Source organism: Lactuca serriola, chromosome 4 (assembly GCF_051521515.1).
Source record: "Lactuca serriola cultivar US96UC23 chromosome 4, Lser_US96UC23_V15, whole genome shotgun sequence".
Classification (NCBI taxonomy): Eukaryota; Viridiplantae; Streptophyta; class Magnoliopsida; order Asterales; family Asteraceae; genus Lactuca; species Lactuca serriola.
In genome coordinates, this window is record NC_136411.1 from 314,594,330 (window position 1) to 314,618,203 (window position 23,874).

Here is a 23,874-nt window from a genome sequence, read left to right on the forward strand (position 1 = left end):
TGGGATGCCGAGGATCACAAAGCGGGTGTGAATAACCATGCAAACTTACATGGTGCCCTCACATGTTACAGTCACCTATTCGATGTGCCGGTAAACCACACACGCTCCACCGAACTATGACAAACATGGAGTCACCCTTTGCTACCTTTGCTTAGAACCATTTAGTGTGCCGGTAAACCACACACGCTCCACTAACGTCTTTGCAAGGGCACAAAGTGTAATTTCATGGAATTGCATCAATTCACTTTTGCCTAAGTAACTAAGATTGGGAATTTTATGAAAACATTTAGTTACTTTAATAATTCATTATACTTATAATGGAAGGTTTCGTCCTATCCTACCCGTTCGGCTAATGACCCTCCACTAGTCAAGAGTGCGGTGGGTAAGAGTGGATACCCATTCAATCGCCATTTTATAGGCAATTTCCTTAAACACCCCTTATAGACCAGCTTCGTGAATGAGGCCTACTAACGGTAAGACTGACTTTTACTCATACATATATATAATGTTAGACTTTTAATGTTATATATATATATATATATATATATATATATATATATATATATATATATATATAGTATAGGGTGTATTTTACACTTTTAAAATATTAGGTGGTCAAATTTAACAATTATACTTTTAATTCAATTAAATTGTTAACCTAAACTTTTATGGATTTATTAAACTTCCTTTAATTATACACCTTAATTAATTAATAAAACCATAAGGGTGTGATTTGAACTTTTTCAAAACTATACTAGAGTTTTCAAATTTAACATTCCTAATTAAACTCTTAATCAACTTTTAAATTCCAAAACTTGAGGACAAGTTTTGAAACATTTCAACACATTAGGGTTTACAATTTAAATATACATCAAAATTAAACCATTTAATCAAAATTTAAATTCCAAAACTTGAGGGCAAGTTTTGAAACCTTTTTCAAAACATTAGGGTTTCAACTATTTAAATTTCAAAACAACAAAACTTTTTGGGTTCAAATTTAAACTATAAAACCTAAAGGGGAAAATATGAAACTTTTCAAAGCACAAGGATCAGATAACAAATAATCTAAATTAACATTTAAGCACATAATTATCCATATTTGATTTATTTAATGATTTCTTGCAAAACAATTTACCAATTTAATCAAAATAATTAATCAATTATCATATAAGGAAACAATTATTTTATTAATTGATAAATATCTTCAATTAGATCAAGAATATAGTCAAATATATCATAAAATCGGATTAATATTGATCTAATATGATAAGGCAACTATCCTTAAGCAAAAACAGCAAGAAATCCCGAAGATAGCTCCATCTGACGCTTGAACTTGCCGAGTACCACACTGTACTCGCCAAGTTGAGGCCTACTCGCCGAGTACACTATGGTACTCGCCGAGTTCATCAGCCAGGGAGCTCAAAATTCAATTTTGCAACTTGAATAAACAAATAATGCATCAATACAATAGAAACCAATCAAGGCTCTGATACCACTGATGGGTTTTTGTTCTAAGAACATCCTATGTGCTCATACAAACCCTAATGCTTGGATCTCGGTTTCTCTATTGTACATGGAAGTTATCCAAGACTATAAACCCTAATTCTAGCATATGGAAATCGATATTAACATATAATTAGGTTTAAGACATTACCTTGATTGTTATGTAGTAATAACAATTCCAATTCCTCCCTGAATTGACTTTGGAAGGCTTAGAGTCATAAGTGTCACTCCTCTAATGGCTCACAAACACCATAAGCAAGAGGATGAGGAGGAGAGAGGTTAGAGGCTGCCCAAAAACGTGTGAAACCCTAGCAAGAAGCTTAGCCACGTTTTTGATCCTTAAGGGATCTATATATAGTGAGGCAATTAGGGTTATCTAACTTGGAAACCCTAATTTGGTTGCTTAAGCCCTAAGCAACCCATGGAGCCCTTTCCTTAAGGCCTTGGACGATTTCATATGGGCTTCCCCCATAGAATTCGTCCACGTTATAATAAAAGGAAATCCATGGCCCAAATTGCAATTATCTTATAATTACAATTCCAGTCCCTTAAGTTTAATTAATCTCTTTTAGTCACAAAACTAATTACCAATTAATTATTGACTAATATTAATTAAACAATATGATTTCTCCTTTAATATATTATTCTCATAATATATTAATAAATCATATTTAATCCTTTCTCTCCATAATTCATCCTATCAAGTTGCTTTGGTGAAGGCAACCCAAAAGGACCATGCACCATCGGGTCAAGTACATACCAAAATAGTTATGAACTTAGACACTAATCCAATAGTACTAGTGTGAAGAGTAGTACACGAGGAATAGTGTGGTGTACTCTTAGCGTATTATGTAGGCAGCATCGGGAGTGTGAGGCTTCATACATTGGGCGTACAAGGAGTACGCGGGGTGTATGAGGTGTATATGAAAACCCTAATTTAGGATGTTGTACCCTATATAATCATTTTAAGCCTTTAGGGTTAGCCTCTTTACTAGCATCCAAGTCCCCAAAACCCTAGAACCCTTAGCCTCCTTGGTGGCGTTTTAGAGCTCATTGTGTGCATGTTGGTGTGTTTTGGTCATATTCAAGAGGATGGAGTTTGGTGCATGGTTTTAGATCAAGGAAGAGCTTGTGGATCCAGATTATCTACTTCATTTCCAACTTGTTTGAGGTAAAAATATATGAATTTGATCATTAATAGCTTAGATCTATTATATATGAGTTTTGGTTCCTTTTAGGCCCAAGAATGAGATCTAGTGGTTTGATACCACTCCAGGAGCTATGAGTTGCCACTCTTGGTATTTTTGAGGTTCTATATTCATAAACTTGTCTCCTTTAGGGTTTAGAATCCCCCATACATGTGATTGTCTCCATTTGGTGAAATTGTAATGGTATATCTTGCTATTGGGTTCTTTGGGGCATTCAAAGTCACCAAGTCAGTGACTCTATGGTTCTAGACTCTTATTAAGACTCAGATACGTGGTTCGGACTTCTGGACTTAAGCATTAAGATCTTAATGAAGAGCCTTGCTTAATGGATGAGTACGCTAGGCATACAAGTCTGTACGAGCAGCGTACAAGCCAAATAGCGTGTAGGCTTAGCGTACATCTGAGTACATCCCGCATAGTCTGTCAGGTGGGATTTCACATATTGGACTTCAAGTTTGGGCCTTCTTTTGGGCTTGGGTGTTTGAGTTGTTAATTGGTCCATAATTGGGCCTTGGTTGTTTACTTGGCTTTTGGGCCTTCTGATTGTGAGTTTGGGCCTTAGTCTTGAACCACGCAAAGTTAGGGGTAAAATGGTCTTTTAACCCCAAGTATGGATTTATGGTTGTAGATTGGAACCCAATTGTTAATTGGGTGTTGTTTTGATATTGATAGTTTGGGGATTTTTCCACCAGCAGCTAGGGATTATTTGTGTGATTCGGCAGTGCGAGGTGAGTCTCCTCACTGTGCTTAATGGGTCGAAGACACCAATGTTGGACCATGTTTTATCATTTTAGAATGTCAAATGTTCGAGTATTCGTATGTATGCGGAGCAGGGCTCGATGTCGGCAAAGCCCGACGACTATATTGTATGTTGTTATCTTCGTGATTATCGCATGTTTTAGTAGGATTATGTGAATGTATGTTCGGCGGGGTCCGTTATGTGAGTATGGGTGCGGTCCGTATCTCAGTGGGCGGGGCTCTTTATTTTAGTGTGGGCAAGGCCCGTTATGTGAGTTTGGGTGGGGCCCATTATGTGAGTGTGGGCGGGGCCCGTTACACTCAGTGGCGGTGTCCATTATGTGCTTAGTTATGTATGGTATGAGGTATCTTGGGAAACTTACAGTGATTTGTGCTTACGGTTTTCAATTTATGTTTTAGGTACTTCGGTTTTCAAATAGAAGAGCTCGGGATTATTGTAGAGCACACACCACATGTTTCCTCATTTTGTGATATACTATGATTTGGCGATGTATTGATAAATCTTGATTACCTTGGTTTTATGGATATGATATGTATTCATGATTTATTAATCTAAAAACGAAATTTTTATGTCAATATTTTTGGGACGTTACATATGTTTTAGTCATGGATCTGAAATATAGGCTTAAGTGCTTATGCTATTAAGCACTAAATGGAGTTTGGAGGCTGCGAGGGTACGCCCCGTGTACTCGTTTAACCACCCCGATGGTGGTCTTCTACGAGGCTTCGCGTACGCTCAGCATACCTCCGGAGTACGCCTCCGCATACTAGCACTGGGTCAGCTCGGTTGGGTTGACTCGGTTGGGTCGACTTGGCTGGGTTGACTCGGTTGACTTAGTAGGTTTGACCAATTGACTTTGACTTTGACCAAGTTTGACCTTGAGGGAGTTTTGGGTATTTTAGGATTTTGATGGAATTGGTTGTTTGATGGAAATATGTATCGATTAGAGAGTCGAGATTCGGAGTCGGTCCTCATTAGTTCTGTTCAGTTTGCAAGGCAAGTTTTCTTCACTGTACTTGCAGTTCAAAGGCACCAATGCGTCCCATTGGTTGGTGGTTGAGGCTTCACTGCTTTGTGCGTAAGCCAACAGGCCGAGGCATAGCAGCCCGATGGTTGAATGGGCCCGATAGTATTCCACCCCGAGGACGATTGGACGCGTAGTATGTTGACATACCAACCTGATGGTTGAGGGCATAGGGTATTCCAACCCGATGGTTGATTGGACCCATTGTATGTTGGCGTTGTATATTTGTTATTTTTTTTGTGTGTTGGTACTTTGGGGGAACTCACTAATGAAACGTCCCAATTATAAGACCCAAAAACTTTTCATTTTGTAAATTACTAAAATAATACATCATCTCAATTTCATAAACCAAGGTAATCAAATCTTTATAAATACATCATCGTTATCAGGGTAAATCACAGAATGCGGAAACATGTGGTGTGTGCTCTGTAATGATCTCGAACTCTTCCATTGATAACCGAAGTACCTAAAACATAAATGAAAACCATAAGCACAAAGCTTAGTGAGTTCCGAAAGATACCACATACCATACATACATACATAAATCACATATTCCCCCCCCCCCCCCGCACGGTCTCGAGTCGCACTCGGCCTCGAGCCCTGCCCGACATCGAGCCCCGCTCGGATTACAGATCTATCAATCACCAGGCCCCGCCTGACATTGGGCCCCACCCGATACGCACATAATCATATAACCATATAATCATAAAAACATACAATCTTACTAGCACATGCATAAAATAAGAAAGACCATAGCATACCATATAGTCATCGAGCCTCACCCGGCTTCGGGTGAAAGGCCATAATTTTGTGGTTTGAGCTAGGCATTTATTTTGTATAAATCTAATCAGGGTGTCAGTGGTTGTATAGCAGTGTAGTGTCTTGAGCTTGTCTGTGTGCTGCCACACATGTGTGTGCGGCCGCACACGCGTGTATGGCTGCACACTCATATGCTGATAGGGATACTATTTATAGTAACTGAGTTGTGTCAGATTGTACTTTTTGCTGAACTCTGGTGTGATTGTACTTTCTCAATGTGTACTTGACATTTATGAGTAATAGATGTGTGCATGCTTGATCTTACTTCTACGTCTTCAACACTTCACTTCACTTTGATTGTAATTAACTTCATTAATTACTGAATTGGATCCATAATTTTGGGACTAACAGTTGGCTATTCTCGAGGCACCATTGATCAAACCCTATTCCTCAAACATGTCGGTCCCGATCAAATTCTTGTTTAAATTTATGTAGACGACATTATTTTTGGGTTGACAAGCCAACAACTTTGTAAAGAGTTTGAAGTTGTGATGAAGAAGCAGTTCGAGATGAGTTCGCTTGGGGAGATGACCATGTGTATGGGGCTTCAGGTCCAACAATCTTCAACCGGAATCCTTATTCACCAAGAAAAATATGTGGATGATGTACTAGCGAAGTTCGGGTTCCGAGACGTGAAACCTGCTCTTACACCCATGGCGGAAAGACCTCTTATGACCCCTGATCTTGAGGGTGAATCCGTAGATCAGACGCATTATAGATCAATGATCGGATCACTCATGTATCTAACTGCCAGTCGCCCAGACATAATGTTTGCGGTCTGTCAATATGCTCGCTACCAGGCTAATCCTAAACTCTCTCATTTACTTGCTATTAAACGTATTTTTCGGTATCTCAAACGGTGCCCAAAACTGGGTCTTTGGTATCCATAAAATCAAGAATTTGACCTTTACGCTTTTGCAGACAGCAACTATGGTGGGTGTAAGCTTGATAGAAAATCGACATCAGGAGGATGGCAATTTCTGGGCGATAGATTGGTTTCATGGCAGTGCAAGAAGAAGCATATCGTTTCCACCTCAACAGCAGAAGCGGAGTATGTCGCTGCGTCTGCTTGTTGTTCACAAGTCATCTGGATCCAACATCAGCTGTTGGACTACGGTTTCAATTTTCAAGAAACCCCTATTTTCTGTGATAATGTGGCTGCGATCCAAATTGCCAAAACCCCGGTCCAACGCTCAAAAACCAAGTACATCGACATCAAGATTCATTTTATCAGAGAATGTTATGAGCGTTTGCTCATTCGGCTAGAACAGGTCCGCTCTGATAATAATGTAGCAGATCTGTTCACCAAGTCGTTTAACAAAGCTCGATTCGATGTGCTGGTTAATTTTTTAAAAATGATTCGTTTTGAGGATTAAGTTTTTATGTCTATCTTAGGATAAATTTGCGCATTTTTTTATTATTTTTTTATGCACAAATTTAGGGGGAGAAAATTAGAAAATCCAAAAACATAAAAAATTAGAAAATCCAAAAACATAAAAATTAGAAAATCCCAAAACATAAAAAATTAGAAAATCCAAAAACATTAAAAATTCAGAAAAACAAAAATTATTATGCTGGTTATAGAATGTGCTTGAAGGAGATGTTTTGGGAAGTGATATTATCAAGTTATAAAAGGCAACCCGAGTCTGCGTAACGTACCCAAAGTTGAAGGGTCTATGCTCTGGTTTGATGCGTCGGTAGGCACGAAAAATTTTAAATGGACATGACTAGGCAGAGCAGAACTTAGGAAACTTATAGACTTGACAAATCTTGACCTAGTTAGATCCGTTTAGCCTGACAATACGACGCTTGGATAGGTTGAGCAGGGAGATATATGGGAATCTACTCGTCACATTAATTGAACCCATATCTGGAACCGTGGTTTAACTTTTCCTCCATGTGCGGATTCTGTCCTTAATTCCAGTATTGATGGGGCAACTGGTAAATTCCGATAAATTAGGTCTGTAGAAATTCATTTTCTTTCTTTCTGTCTGTTAGTCATATGTTACCTCCTCTGCGTGATTGGAAGAGATCCGACCTGGACTGTAACATATGCAACTCTATTTCTCTGCATATTATACATATATATATATATATATATATATATATATATATATATATATATATATATATATATATACATATGAAATTCCTCTTATCTGTTAGCCATATGTTGTCTCTTTTGCATGACTAACAATCCGACCTGGTACACAGCATATGCATTATAAGTGATAATGCTCTGAATCTATCTTCTCCCCTAATGATGGTTTGCTCATCCGATGTAAGGAGTACTCTGGAAGTCCTTGATTACCGGGGCATATCTGGAAGAGGGAAACATGTTCCAGTACAATTGAAATTGAACACTCAAAGATTGTCTATAGATCTCGCTACTCAATTTAGATGGGCAACAATATCCCTGGTCGTCGTCAGCTGAATGGTCCTTAAGATATAGTATCTAGAAACTTAGGAGCAGATATAATTTCTAGGAAATTAGGAACACATGGTCTTGTCACATATAGTATGTCCTAATTTTGTCACAATTTTTCGTGTTTAAGTGGACAACATTACCGGCAATCGACTAGACAAAGACGTGCAGATGGAAGGTACCGACAAGCGGATAAAGGTTGTCTAAAAACTTTGATCCCTAATCTCAATCGGTTAAAACAATTTATATAGGATTAAATTGAAGTTTTTTTATTTCTTCGTCGTTAATAGTATTTCCAATTTCATTTTATTCTATTCTATTTTATTTTTATTTTTATTTTTTATTTTTAGTTAATAAGTTTTATTTTGTTTTAGTTTTTATTTTATTTTTAGGAATTATGAATTTAATCTCTTAAAAATCCTCAAAATAATTCATTTTTGCGAAAATGGTGAGTGGAAGGGGCATCGGTTTTTTTGTTAAAAGGTAAGGGAGAGGAAATGAAAATTCTATGTATATAAATAGTGGGTGTGCGGTGAGTTTTTCACCGTCACTGTTTCTTGCCTCAACCGCACACACACTTGTTTCTCTCTCAAACTTCTTATATATTCCATAATTTTTTCATGAAATCAAAGCTTTTACTCCGTAATTCTTATTAAGACGGCTTATTTTTCCGATTATTTTCATAAAAAGTTTCCATCGTTTGCTGTTGAGTCATAATCAAACTGTTTGTGTTCGAGTGTGACCGCACACGGTGTGTGCGGCCACTCACGGTGTGTGCGGCCGCACACGGGCGTGTACGGCTGATCGTGTGCGGCTGTATAATTTTATGTGCGATTAGGCATGTGCGGTTGCGGCTGCACACTTGCCCGTGTGCGGCTGTGTGTAATTCCGTGTGCGGCTGCATCACTTTCAATAGTTTTTCCCTAATAATTTTGTGTGTTGACTTTCAGATTAAGATGGGAGACATGGAATTGGTAAAGTCCACAACTCCGCAATTTTTCTCGAATACCCTCCTGTAGCTCACAATGACTTGAAATTCGTTGTGGATGGTTTGAAGAAATCCTGCTTGGTTCATGCCCTAACTACAAGTCCTGCTATCTACTAGAGTCAGATTAAGGATTTCTGGAGCAGTGTTGTTGTAAAGAAGAATGATCAGGGTGAAAAGTTTGTTGAAGCAACAATCGAAGACAAGAAAATTCAAGTAACAGAGAGCATCATTAGAGAATCCCTCCAAATAGAAGACAGACCTGAGTACACCATGGAGATCGACATTCATCACACTCAGGATGTCTTAGAGCATATGGGATACGAGGGAACCTTTCCCCCTAAATCAAGAAGTTGCTTCCTCCGTGTTGGAAGTATTTGGCTCATGTGTTCGTGAGCTGCATTTCCGACAGGAGATCAGGAGCAAACGAGATCTCTCTTGCCAACACTGGTGCCATTGCAACATTGGCTGTAGGATTTGAGTTCAATTTCTCAAAATTTATAATGAATGAAATGATACTAAACCTTGAAGGGAGCAAAAGGGACAAATTCTGGATGTATCCAAGATTTTTGCAAATCATCCTTAATGTGACTCACCCCGAGCTGCAGAGAGGAAATGATACTTTGGATTTCAAATCCATTGGTCCAAGCGCTTTTGGACTAATGAAACAAAAGAGAGGCGGGAAGTTTGTATTTGAAGGAAAATATCCATTAATAAAATTTGGAATTTTTAAAGAGAATGATAAAGAAGAATCAGAAGAACAATCCATGCTGATGGAAAATGAAGATATTTTTCACTCTACCTCCGAGCCAGAAGTGGAGGAGATTCATGACTCTCCCATAGCTTGTGTAGCTGATGAGCATGATCTTCAGAAAGCAAATGAATCAAAATCTACTCGAGAGGATGATGACGACGATTTTTGATGATGATGTAGAGTTTTTAAAAGAAATTAACTTTACGGGAATGAATGACGACATTCCAACAAACATAGAGTTTGATCTGAGTGATGAAAATTTTGATATTCCCAGCAGCCATGTTAATAAAGTCGATGAAGTTGTTTCTTCAGCAACCAAGACTAGAGATGAAGGAAAAGTTCTCAAGATTCTGCTCTCTACTTCAAAGCCCTTGGAGGTCGCATCAAGCCAAGGAGATGTGACATTAGAGATTCTTCCCTCTGTGTCATTCATCTCAAATTCTGCTCTAGTCATCCCTGTCTCAACTCAACCTCAGACTTCTCAGACTTCCACAAAATTAAGGCAATCCTTTGCAAGTGTAGAGGTTCCAGTTGTAAGAAGTGCACCTCAAGTTCTGTCGACAATCACTGCTACCACTGTTCACTCTCCTTCAAAACAAATGGATGAAGGTCCGAGGTCAATGTTTGAGACTGGTGGATCTTCATCCATTCCAGAATATTCTCCTACTCGACCTTCATTAGATGAAGCTTCCATTAGACTGGTAAAACATCTGGCACAATCTAGTCCAACCTCCTCATGTGGGAAAGGAATATGTTTTAGGGAGGGACGAACAGATGATGACAAATCTTCTTCATCTGATCTTCTAGAGGAGATTGGGATTCTCCGTCAAGAGCTCATCAAAAATTCAATTCAGATGGATCAGCTAACTTCATACATTTTTGAGCTCAGGGCGAAGGATGAAGAAAAGACCAAACAAATTAAAGATCTGCAAACGAGTCTTGGATCCGTATCAGCCAACTATTTCAATCTCAAGAACGTTTTGTACGATGCATTCGGTGAAAAAGTCAAAGCTCTCTTCCAACAGCAACACGGAATAGTTGATCCTCCCACAGTTCAATCACATTCTGTAACTGATGATCTTCCTATCGACCCACCTGCTCTAAGAACAACCACCATTGTCAACAGGTTTGAAAAAGAACCAGAAGGAAGCAGAGCCAGAATCAGAATCAAACAGGGCAAAAGAATTGTAACTGCTAATCAAAGCGAAGGCCTTTTATTCATGAAAAACTCTAATGAAAATCGCAAGGCAAAAGACCCTTTTTTGACTGTAACAGACTTGAAGAAAAGAAAGTTCGGTGACGAGTATGGAGATAGGTCCGGAATTCGAATGAGGGCCTTTGATCCAGAGACGAATTTGTGGGTTGTTAAGCGAAACTCAGGAGTTTCTGAGTGTTACAAAAGTACCCATGATTTCAACTCTTGGACCAAAATTGATTTAGCCGAATTATCCAGGGCCCCATTCTATAATCCCTGTGAAGATCCTAGTGCCTCTAACTTCAAAAGGTTTCTAGACAGACAAGTCAGAGAGAATTTTCCCTCAATGAAGACTGCAAGAGCTTTATACAGAAAAGACAAAGAAGTTATTGATCCGGAATCAAGCAACCCCATGAAGATCATACTCTGGCTTGCAACTAAGCAACAAAAGGAAATTCCTATCCCTCAACACTTTCATGAGGGATATCTTCTTTATAATATGGAATTTTGGGCTTATGATGACGAAACTGCAACTGCTGCCATTAAATTTAAGGATCGAGAACAAGTTCTGAGATTGATAAATGCCAAAGATCTTCTTCGATTCAGAGAAAGGGATATCCTGACTCTAGCTCGTCATCAGATCATTTGCAGTAAAGAAGTCAAGGAAGCTGCTGCTAAAGAATTCACTGCTATGGTGGCTTCAATCATCAATGGAAGAATGTAGATGGGCTCAATGGGAAGATCTGATCTAAAGCTGTATGAGAAGCCAGCCGAGAAGCCAAGCGAATGAAGTTCAAGTCAATGCTAGTCTGAAACCAAGGGGGAGATTGAAAGGCCATAATTTTGTGGTTTGAACTAGGAATTTATTTTGTATAAATCTAATCAGGGTGTCAGTGGTTGTATAGCAGTGTAGTGTCTTGAACTTGTCTATGTGCTGCCACACATGTGTGTGCGGCCGCATACAGTGTGTGCGGCCGCACACGCGTGTATGGCTGCACACTCCTATGCTGATAGGGATACTATTTATAGTAACTGAGTTGTGTCAGATTGTACTTTTTGCTGAACTATGCCGTGATTGTATTTTCTCAAGGTGTACTTGAGATTTATGAGTAATAGATGTGTGCATGCTTGATCTTACTTCTACTTCTTCTACACTTCACTTCACTTTGATTGTAATTAACTTCATTGATTACTGAATTGGATCCATAATTTTGGGACTAACATCGGGCCTTTCCTGGTAAGCATACCATCATATAACACATGCGAGAGTCATGCAGACATCTAGCATCCTAAGATACAAACCATGGCCGACATTAGTGCCCTCGACCTGCTAAACTCAGTGAGGAGACTCACCTCGAACTGTCGAAACACACTGATAATCCATGGCTGCTGGTCTGACAATCCCTGAGCTATCAATGACAAATAACATTCAATTAACAAATTAATTCCCATCCAAACCATCAGACCATAATTAGGTAAATGACCAATTTACCCCTTACCTAGTTTGGACCAAGGCTTAATCCCAAACCTAATATTTCAATAATCCCTGTGAAGATCCCAGTGCCTCTAACTTCAAAAGGTTTCTAGACAGACAAGTCAGAGAGAATTTTCCCTCAATGAAGACTGCAAGAGCTTTATACAGAAAAGACAAAGAAGTTATTGATCCGGAATCAAGCAACCCCATGAAGATCATACTTTGGCTTGCAACTAAGCAACAAAAGGAAATTCCTATCCCTCAACACTTTCATGAGGGATATCTTTATAATATGGAATTTTGGGCTTATGATGACGAAACTGCAACTGCTGCCATTAAATTTAAGGATCGAGAACAAGTTCTGAGATTGATAAATGCCAAAGATCTTCTTCGATTCAGAGAAAGGGATATCCTGACTCTAGCTCGTCATCAGATCATTTGCAGTAAAGAAGTCAAGGAAGCTGCTGCTAAAGAATTCACTGCTATGGTGGCTTCAATCATCAATGGAAGAATGTAGATGGGCTCAATGGGAAGATCTGATCTAAAGCTGTATGAGAAGCCAGCCGAGAAGCCAAGCGAATGAAGTTCAAGTCAATGCTAGTCTGAAACCAAGGGGGAGATTGAAAGGCCATAATTTTGTGGTTTGAGCTAGGCATTTATTTTGTATAAATCTAATCAGGGTGTCAGTGGTTGTATAGCAGTGTAGTGTCTTGAACTTGTCTGTGTGCTGCCACACATGTGTGTGCGGCCGCATACAGTGTGTGCGGCCGCACACGCGTGTATGGTTGCACACTCCTATGCTGATAGGGATACTATTTATAGTAACTGAGTTGTGTCAGATTGTACTTTTTGCTGAACTATGCCGTGATTGTATTTTCTCAAGGTGTACTTGAGATTTATGAGTAATAGATGTGTGCATGCTTGATCTTACTTCTACTTCTTCTACACTTCACTTCACTTTGATTGTAATTAACTTCATTGATTACTGAATTGGATCCATAATTTTGGGACTAACATCGGGCCTTTCCTGGTAAGCATACAATCATATAACACATGCGAGAGTCATGCAGACATCTAGCATCCTAAGATACAAACCATGGCCGACATTAGTGCCCTCGACCTGCTAAACTCAGTGAGGAGACTCACCTCGAACTGTCGAAACACACTGATAATCCATGGCTGCTGGTCTGACAATCCCTGAGCTATCAATGACAAATAACATTCAATTAACAAATTAATTCCCATCCAAACCATCAGACCATAATTAGGTAAATGACCAATTTACCCCTTACCTAGTTTGGACCAAGGCTTAATCCCAAACCTAATATTTCAAAAGGCCCAACTACCAAATTAGCTATCCAAGGCCCAATTCATGGCCAGTTTCCCAAATTGGGCCCAAATCCCATTGTAGGCCTTCACAAACAATTATCGGTCCAAACTTCATGGGCCAACGGGCCCCAAGGCAACTAAGCCCAATATATACCCTAAACCGAAGCCTAATCATCGAAAACCCATCATGCTGAGTACGCGGGTCATACTCAGCAATACACTAAGCATACATGCTATTTGGCTTGTACGCCATGCGTACAGACTTGTACGACCATCGTACTCACCCATTAAGCCAAAATCATCTTTAAGCACTTAACGATTAAGACTTGAAGTCCAAACCACAGATCTAAACCCCAAATAGCATCTAGAACCATAAAGTCACTGACTTGGTGACTTTGCATGCCCCAAAAGGAGCCAACTTCAAGATATATATCAGTTTACGTTCACTAAATGGACATAATGCATGAGTGATTCTAAACCATAATGGTGCCAACTTTATGGACTTTGAACCTCAGAAAAATCAAGAGTGGCAACTCATAGCTCCTGGAGTGGTGCCCAACCACTAGATCTTATTCATGCGGCCAAAAAGGGTCCAAAACCCAGGTAGACTAGATCTAAGCTTCTAATGTGCATGGTCATAGATTTTTACCACAAACAAGCTGGAAATGAAGTAAAGAATCAGGATCCACAATCTCTTCCTTGATCCACAACGTTGCACTAAACTCCTTCTTCTTGAATATGAACAAAAACACACCAAGATGCATACAATGAGCTCAAATACACAACAATGGAGGCTAAGGGATGATTTATAGGGTTTTGGGGGCTCGGAGGCTGGTAAAGAGGCCAAGCCTAAAGACTTAAAGTGCTTATATAGGGTACAACACCCTAAGTTAGGGTTTCCACTAACTCCTCGTACGCCCAGCATACGAGGTCTCGCATCCATGATCCACCATTCACATTACGCTAAGCGTACACCAATGTACGCCTCACATACCAACCCTCTCACTAGTACGCCCTACGTACTCACTAGGTACCGCCAGTGTACTAGGGTTTCCCTCAAACCATAATTTACTCCGAAGGCCATAACTTCCTCATTGATATTCCGATTTTAAAGATCCTGATATCAATGAAATGGAAACGAGAAGCTCTACACTTTAATCAACTCATACTTGCCTTATAATTTCCAGAACAAAAATCCAGTTTCCATAAAATCCCGAGCTGACATATTACCAAAATACCATTTGGCTCCTAAACCCAAACCGGACACCCCGATCATCTAAATTACATCATCCACCTCCAAATGAGTCCAGATCTCAATTCTTCAAGAGTCCTAAGTCTGTTAATTCCTAATCCTTGGTCACCACTCCGAATATCAAAATGATTCGTAACAGGGCGTTGCAACTCTCCCTTACTTAACATAGATTTCATGCTAGAAATCATTTCTTACCATCCCCGGCATGCTAGACAACCCGAGCAACATGGCCACAACCCCGAGCATGCCATGTCCTTCCCAAGGCAACCAAAACCAAACTTAGCAAGGCTCTCTAACCCGAAGATGGACAGATCCTTTCCCAACCTAAAATAATCCCATGCAAAATAACCATGCTACTCAACCTGAAATCTGAACTCTCGAGATGGTCTGACTCCCTGACAGAGCGCCCGTACAGAACCATATCTAGTTCCATTCTAATTGACTAGAGGAATTAGTTAATCCTTCAAGAAAGACTCATCATGATAATAACAACTCCATGAGCATAATGAACAACGCGAGACAAACTAGGAGATAATCCTTCTGGTGGTAAACAATACATTGCTTCCTTGAACTGTCGAACCAATATACCACAGTTGAAATTCTGAAACCCCATTCTAACCTGACCCCTACGCATATAAAACAAAACGAAAACACAAACACAAGAGTTTGATCTACCTTAGAATCTAAATCCATCCTTTAAACCTGAATCCTTCAAATGATACCCTTGGCATGCATATTCCTTATTCATATCCCACTGAAATGAAGACCTTGCACACCAATACTCGCAATCCCCAATGCGATTTCCCACCAAGAACTAGCTTGGTACACAACTTATAACTCGAGATCCACAGATCTACACTTGCATTTTACTCAAAACCTTCTGATTCATGGCAACTCCTCACTAAAATAGAATATAACAATTCCCAAACCATCACTGAGACTTCTAGTCTCGTACCTGGTCTTACCACCAAGTTCCCAAGAGATCAAATGACATGGCTACCCTAGCTAAACATCCCTCTGTGCCACTTATTGGTCACACACTCAATCTTGTAACCCAAGATCCAAAACCTTGATCCAACGGTCTCTAGCAGGTCTCACTTGCATTTCCATAAACACACGGGCCTCGCCCATGGGTACTACCCTAACTATACCACGGAGCGGACTCACCCACGGGTCCCACCCTACTAGAGCTACATAGGCCCGACTCCGCCTCGGACCTCCATGGTCCTCAACCTAAAACAAAGAAATGCTCCTCGAAAATCCTGTCCATCGTGCCTAAGGCGCAAACTGATCCACCCCTAAATTCGTGACCACCTTGACGATAGGCTACCTCACCTGGTGAATGATATGATCCCATCGCAGTCATACAAAAATTCTAACTAACCATGGTTACTACGCATGGTTTCACCACGCCCAAACCATCTCAACCCCATAGTCTTTATTAACAAGAACAGTCAACGAGGCTCTAACACAACCCTCGCACTGGATCCATCCATAATTCTTCTATGCATAGCAAAGAAGGCGCCGACCAGCTGTTGGAAGTTTCTAAAACTCCCATGTTACACCACTTCAATCTAGACGGCCCCTAGGTCGTCTCTCCTCCTGGCTAGGATGTGAAACTTGCGCTAGTTCCACACCCTTCCTAACTCCCAGAAAATTCTAATCGATTCCCCCCACTTGGATTCGATGAAGCTCTCTCATCTTTTAACTCCGATGGATTCCCAGCCCATCAAACTCATATAGCATGAACCGCCTTTGACCTGCATTTATCAATACTAGTGTTACATTACTAGCCAAACTCAATGATCTACCAACTCTTGAAATCTTGAAAAATACTCACAAAATCTTAACAGGTCTGATAATCCAAATCACCTCCCATGATACCATACCAATCTCCACCCCAACTTCCATTCTCAAAGAATCATTGAATTCTAAACTTCTACAACCCATGGGAATATAAAACTCCCCTGATACTTCCATTGACCAATCAACTCATGCAACTGACACAACCATCTTCCTTCTACCTTTCCTCTCCTATCAACGGTAGTGTTTGAACTCAAAAGTTCTTCCATAGACGACCGTCGATCCCATCAGATTAAAAGATATAACAAATGAATCCCTAACTTCACTAGAGAACTAATTCGCTAGTCCTGACCATAAACCCTTCAACAATATCCCAGAATTGATCCCACCAAAAACCCAGAACAACAAACGAACATGTTGAAATCCTCTCAGCAAGATACGATCAACTATTTATTCACGGCATGCAAAAACGCATATAACAATCCTTGATTATGTAACCCATAAAATAGCAGAGAACAAAACCAGAGATAATGGTTACCCAAATCATAAAAAAAAATTCTAAAGCAATATAAATCCTGACAATAAGAAAGAAGAAATCAAAAGTTAACATACTCGTAGAAGCATCTGCTGGAATCCTAACCTCCTCCTCCTGAGTTACCCCGACCACCCTATTAACCGTGTGAATAGCAGAAGTCCGACCCAAGAACCTGGCGACCGATCGATCAATGATGTTGGGTAACCCCTAACGTGAGGCTTGAAAAACATCTGTGAAATCCAATCATGGAGTCGAACCTCTTGAGGACATGCTGAATAACCCACCTTTGATCCCAAATGACGAGAAATAGCAATAGGATCCTCCTTCCTAAAGGATTCAAGGGATCCACAAGCTTTGGGCTCCAGATGAGCCCCCAACTGCCCTGCCACAATCTCGGCCCGAAAATCCCCAAGACGACCATCCAAGAGCTCCAAAATCCCTTCCTTGACATAACCAAATATCATTGAGGTCCATTCCAATATACCGCGAGTAATCTTCGATGAGATGAACCCACATCCGCACATCGATTGGCTCGGTATCTGTACCTGAGCCGAAACCGGAACCTGAACCCCATTCCTAAGTGTTAAACATCATACCGAGAACATCATGCAAAAGATCCTAATATACACAAGAATCCTTATCTCACAGGCTTCCTAGATTTTGCAAGACACTCCCCGGTTCGAGTATGGATCTTGTGTTTTCAGTGGTACGGGACCAATACTGATGGGTTTGGGTCATAAGAACATCCTATGTGCTCATGCAAACCCTAATGCTTGGATCTAGGTTTCTCTATTGTACATGCAATTCATCCGAGACTATAAACCCTAGATCTAGTGTATTATAATCAATATAACATATAAATAAGGGTTTAGATCATACCTTGATTGTTATGTAGCAATAACAATCTCAAATCCTTCTTGTATTGACTTTAGAAAGCTTAGAGTCACAAATGTCACTCCTCTAATGGTTCACAAACACCAAGAGCAAGAGGATGAAGAAGAGAAGAGAAGGAGGCTCTCAAAACATGTGGAAACCCTAGACAATTAGTTCACCACGTTTTTTGGAGCATAAGGGTTCCATATATAGTGAGGCTATTAGGGTTATCTAACAAGGAAACCCTAATTTGGATGCTTAAAGGCCTTGGACGATTTCTAATGGGTATCCCCATAGAATTCGTCCAACCTTATAATATAAGGCAATCCATAGCCCAATTGCAATTATCTTATAATTACAATTCTAGTCCCTTAAGTTTAATTAATATCTTTTAGTCACAAACTTAATTCTTATTAATTCTTGACTAATATTAATTAAACAATATGATTTCTCCTTTTATATATTATTCTCATAATATATTAATAAATCATATTTAATCCTTTCTCTCCATAATTCATCCTATCAAGTTGCTTTGGTGAAGGCAACCCAAAAGGACCAATACTACCTTCCACACCTATCCATACTTCTCTCAAGAATCCTCCCGAATCGTCTAAGTCACATTCTCAATCCATACACTAAACACTCACTAACCAGTGAAACCCACTAAAGCAATTTCCTAGGCTTTCCTAGGTTCCTGGCCTCACCCTACTATCAACTTCTGAAGAGCTCCCCATACGCAGTCACCCACCTCATGAATAAAATCACATGAAACAAAGCTTAGACAATCGTTCGAGTAACAGAATCATCCTTACAACGGTTGGACTAAAAAAAGAGTTGCACAATAGGGTCAAATCCATCACTTTGAGATTATTCAACATTTGTCACATATGACTTAACATATTCACGTTGTAGCTAACTCCCATCACCTAAGAGTTCCACAAAGCACAAAGCAAGAAACATTCGTGTAATAGCACTCCAATCCATAAAATAATCATGTGCATCCAATCCCACATACTACAACTCATACTAGGAGCTCCCAATCTGCTACTGATTGCCTTACGCATACAAATTATACCCAATCTAGCATCCCATGCTTCCTAGGCTACATGGCATCACATATCAGGCCAACCTATCACTGGCTAATCAGAACTAGTATGCAAGTCTAGAAGCTCATACAATAGGCATACAACTCGTCTCTCCTAGCATTCTATCGTGCAAAAACTAAACAGATCCTTAGCCCTAACTAGCATGCGATCCATATATTCATAAATCAAATTATCCCAGATAAAATGTATGGGTATTTCAGGAGAAACTTACTTGAGTTCGGTCGATTGCACGCACCACACCCTTTCTTGAAATAGAAAACTTGTTTTTCCCTTTTTTAAATCATTTTTCTTTCATTTTTCAAAAACTTTACCAAATCCTCAGTTTGAGTTCAGACTCACCCGAGAGTGTGTCTGAATCCCTCAAACCAAGGCTCTAATACCAACTTGAAACGTCCCATTTAAAAACCCAAAAACTTTTCATTTTTAAATTACTAAAATAATACATCATCTTAATTTCATAAACCATGTAATCAAAGATTTATTAATACATCATCGTTTTCAAGGTAAATCAAAGAATGCGAACACATGTGTGGTGTGCTCTACAATCATCCCGAACTCTTCCATTTGAAAACCGAAGTACCTGAAACATTAACTGAACACCATAATCACAAAGCTTAGTGATTTCCCCAAGATACCACATACCATACATACATAAATCACTTATTGGGCCCCCACCCTCCATTGGGCCCCGCCATGTCTGCAGTTCCACTCGGCCTCGGGCCCCGCCAGACATCGAGCCCCACAAGGATTATAGATCTGTCAATCACCAGGCCTAGCCTGATACACACATAATCATATAAACATATAATCATATAAACATACAATCGTACTAGCACATGCAATAATCACAAAGGCCATAGCATACCATACAGTGATCGAGCCTCGCCCAACATCGGGCCTTGCCTGACATCGGTCCTCGCCCGGTAGGCATAAAACACATATTGATAACTGTTGCATAAGGTGTCTAAGTCCATAGCAATAATTTTCATGTACTTGACCTGAGGGTAGCATGGTCCATTTTGGGTTTCATTCACCAAAACAATCTAATATGATGAACATTTTAGAAAGAGGTTATCTATGATTCATTAATATATTATAAGTATAATATAATATATGAATGATATTATTTAATTAGTATTGGTGAACAATTAATTTGGAATTAATTTAGTGATCAAAAGAGACTAATTAAATATACAGGGGCCGATTATGTAAATTTATGATATATATATATATATATATATATATATATATATATATATATATATATATATATATATGTATGTATGTATATATATATAGGTTGGGCTAATAATCCGTGGTGCATAAGTAGTGGGCTAAGCTTATATAAGAATTCATAATGTGTTAATCCATTACAAGCCCAAGTGTATGGATTAGGGTTTACACATGACCCTTGGATTCCTACACTATATATATATATATATATATATATATATATATATATATATATATATATATATATATATATATATATATATGACCTTATGGCCTAAAATCGGTTACCATTGTGTTCTTAGAGTTCATATAGCCGATTTTGAGTGCATAGTAACCTCTCTCGAGTTCTCTAAATTGTTGGTGGTGTTTTCTGAGCCATTTGAGGCATCACAATCGGGGTGTTAAGTTCTTAAAGGACAAACGCATCAAGCTACAACAAGATGTAATTATATAACTATTTTTATGATTCATATGTCATGTTTTATGCAAGATTAGGCTTCATGCTTTGGAAAAATTGTTTGCATGTATAACTAGAGAAAACTTTGATCCAAAGCATTTGGGTTGTGTGTGCACCTTAAGGTTGTTATAGTGCTCAAAACCCTTTAGTGGTATCATTACCTAGGGTAGTTTTTTGTTATATTGTTGCATTTTTGATTGTTCAATGTTGAAGCAAACTAAAATAGGCCTTCTGCCAAACCGAACTTGCCGAGTCCATAGATGAACTCGACGAGTCCAAAGCCTGGCTCAACGAGTTGCACTGTCTGATGGCAGATTTTTGGGTTTTTTGGCCTATATTGGATTAAGATCACTACCACGAACTGTTTTGTATCATAAAATCTGTTTTTCTCTAAAATGGTAGTGATTATCCTCATCCAGTTAAAGGACAATTGTCAAATTTTAAGATAATAAGGTGATTATTTGTATTATTTGATATGAATTGAATTACTATATGAGTTAGATTAGATCAATGGTAAATTATATGAAACTGTTGTTAATTAAAATTGATCTAAATGTTTTAATGAACTCCATAACTTGTCCTCAAGTTATGAAAAATCAAGAGTCTTATTCATTAAACTACATTAACTCATAAGTTATGGAAACCCAAGATTTTTGAAGAGTTTCAAAACCTGCACTCAAGTTTTGGTATTTGTAAAGTCTCACTTTTGAAACATTTAATTGCAAACCTTAGAATTCTAAAAGTTTAAAATTCAACCCTCATACTATTATAATATTATCAGTTTAATAATTGTATATATATATATATACATATATATATATATATATATATATATATATATATATATATATATGTATAAGACAAGTCATTCTTACCGTTAGTAGGCCTCATTCACCGCTTCGTTGACTGGTGGAGGGTCGTTAGCCAAACGGGTGGGATAGGAGATTAATACTCATTAAAAGTATAATGATAATTATAAAGCAACTAAATGTTTGATTAAATTCCCAATCTTAGTTACTTTAGGAAAATGTGAAAATGATGCTATTCCATGAAATTGCACTTTGCACCGTGCCAAGTCGTTAATGGAGCGTGTTTGGTTAACTGACACATTAACATAGACTAGTAAGGGTAACAAAGGGTTGCTTGATGTTTGTCATAAATCAATGGAGCATGTGTGGTTAATCGACACATTGATTAGGTGATAAATGACATCGAGAGTACCGAGTATATTTGCATGGTTATTTAGACCTTGTTTGTGATCCTCGGTATCCCAGTCACAAACCTGAAGGGAATAATTGAGATTTAAATATGTCATTGAAAAGTTCAATGAATCTCAAAAAATCTAGGAATTTCAATCCAATTAAAACTTAATATTCACTTTCGTTTTTCTTTATGGAGGAAATTGGTAAATCGTCATTTACCTACCTTGTAATATTTCGCAATGGGATTACGGCATCCCTATCCTGAATTGTAAAATATTGTGTTGGGTCCTAGCCTTAATATTTCATTTGGTTGTTATATTAAGGATTCTTATCTATTCTAAACTTCGTCTTTCCTTTTCGATGTATTCCAACACTGCTTCTGGCTCAAACCCTTTGGGATCTTTCTCCCCCATGAACATGTCTGGAAGGGTCGTCTTTGATGGTTCGAACTTCAATGACTGGATTCAGAACATTAGGATGGTCACTCACTACGAGGACAAGGAATATGTCCTCGACAAAGACCTTAAGTAGATTGATGAGACCACCGCTACTCCTAAAGAGGTTGTTGAGTATAGCACACATGAGAAGGATGCCACAAAGTTGTATTGTATTATGCTTGCCACTATGACAGTTGAACATCAAAAGTCCTATGATGACTACTACCCTTTCGAGATGCACCAAGATTTAATGGAAAGATACCATCAAAGTGCTCATCATGAAAGGTATGAAATCATTGCCTCCATGATTACAACAAAGATGAAGGATGGAGACTTCATCACGGCCCACTTGCAGAAAATGCAAAGGTTTGTGGACCGCTTGCTGAAGTTGAATGTGAACTTCGATGAAGAGTTCGCCATTGGTATTATCCTACACTCATTGCCTCCTTGTTATGATCAGTTTCGTATGACTTATCATATGAACAAGGAGGAGGTAACTCTTAGCAAGCTCCAAGGCCTTTTGAGATCTGGTGAAAGTAGTCTTAATGGAAAATTTGTTGTATCTACTCCTACTCCTTCTGTTGTTGCCCTAGTCATGGCAATTGGACATGGGAAAAGGAAGAAGAGGAAGGTGTTGGATTAATGTCTAAGTCCATAACTATAATTGGTAAGACGTGACCCAACCCGACATGGTCCATTTGGGTTGCATTGCATCATGCATTTGGATAAGACTATAATGAGAGAAATAACACTTAAGGTTGGTTAATATATTATAAGTTCTAATATATTAACAAGGTTATTTAATTAGTATTGATCAAGAATTAATTTGGAATTAATTAAGTGATCAAAAGGAGACTAATTAAATATATGGTTTGATTGTGTAAATCATTCATTCTTATATATGTGGGCTTGTGATCCAAGATTCCTTATGTTGGACTAAGTCCATGGGGCAACCCATGTATCCATGGAGGTTAAAATCCATGGAGCATAAGGAATGGGTAAATTTATGAGTTACATGGTGTAATCCTAATAGCCATAATTTAAAAGAATCCCATGGCTCAAGAAATCGGCCACTATGAGTAATAGAAAGGGCTAGCCAATTTTATGAAGTGTTCCAATTTCTCTCAATTCATTTCCATGTGCATTTGGTGTTGGGTGAACCATTTGAGGTGTCACACTTAGGGCACTAGGCACTCAAGCTTCATGAAGACATTCTACATCAAAGAGGTATGTAATTCTAACTTGATATATTCATATGAATCAATGTTATTATGATAGTTAGGATGAATACCTTGGAAAAGTTCATATTTGCATGTATAAAAGAGAAAACATAGATCCAAGGTATTTAGGGTTGCATGTACACTTAGGAGTGTTAGAATGCTCAAAACCCAACAGAAGGCTCCTTCTAAGAGCCGCAAGGGAAAGTCTCACGATGGATCCTCTTCTAGTGGGACTATAGCTAGTTCTGCTAATCCCTCTACCAATCCGAAAGAAGCAGTG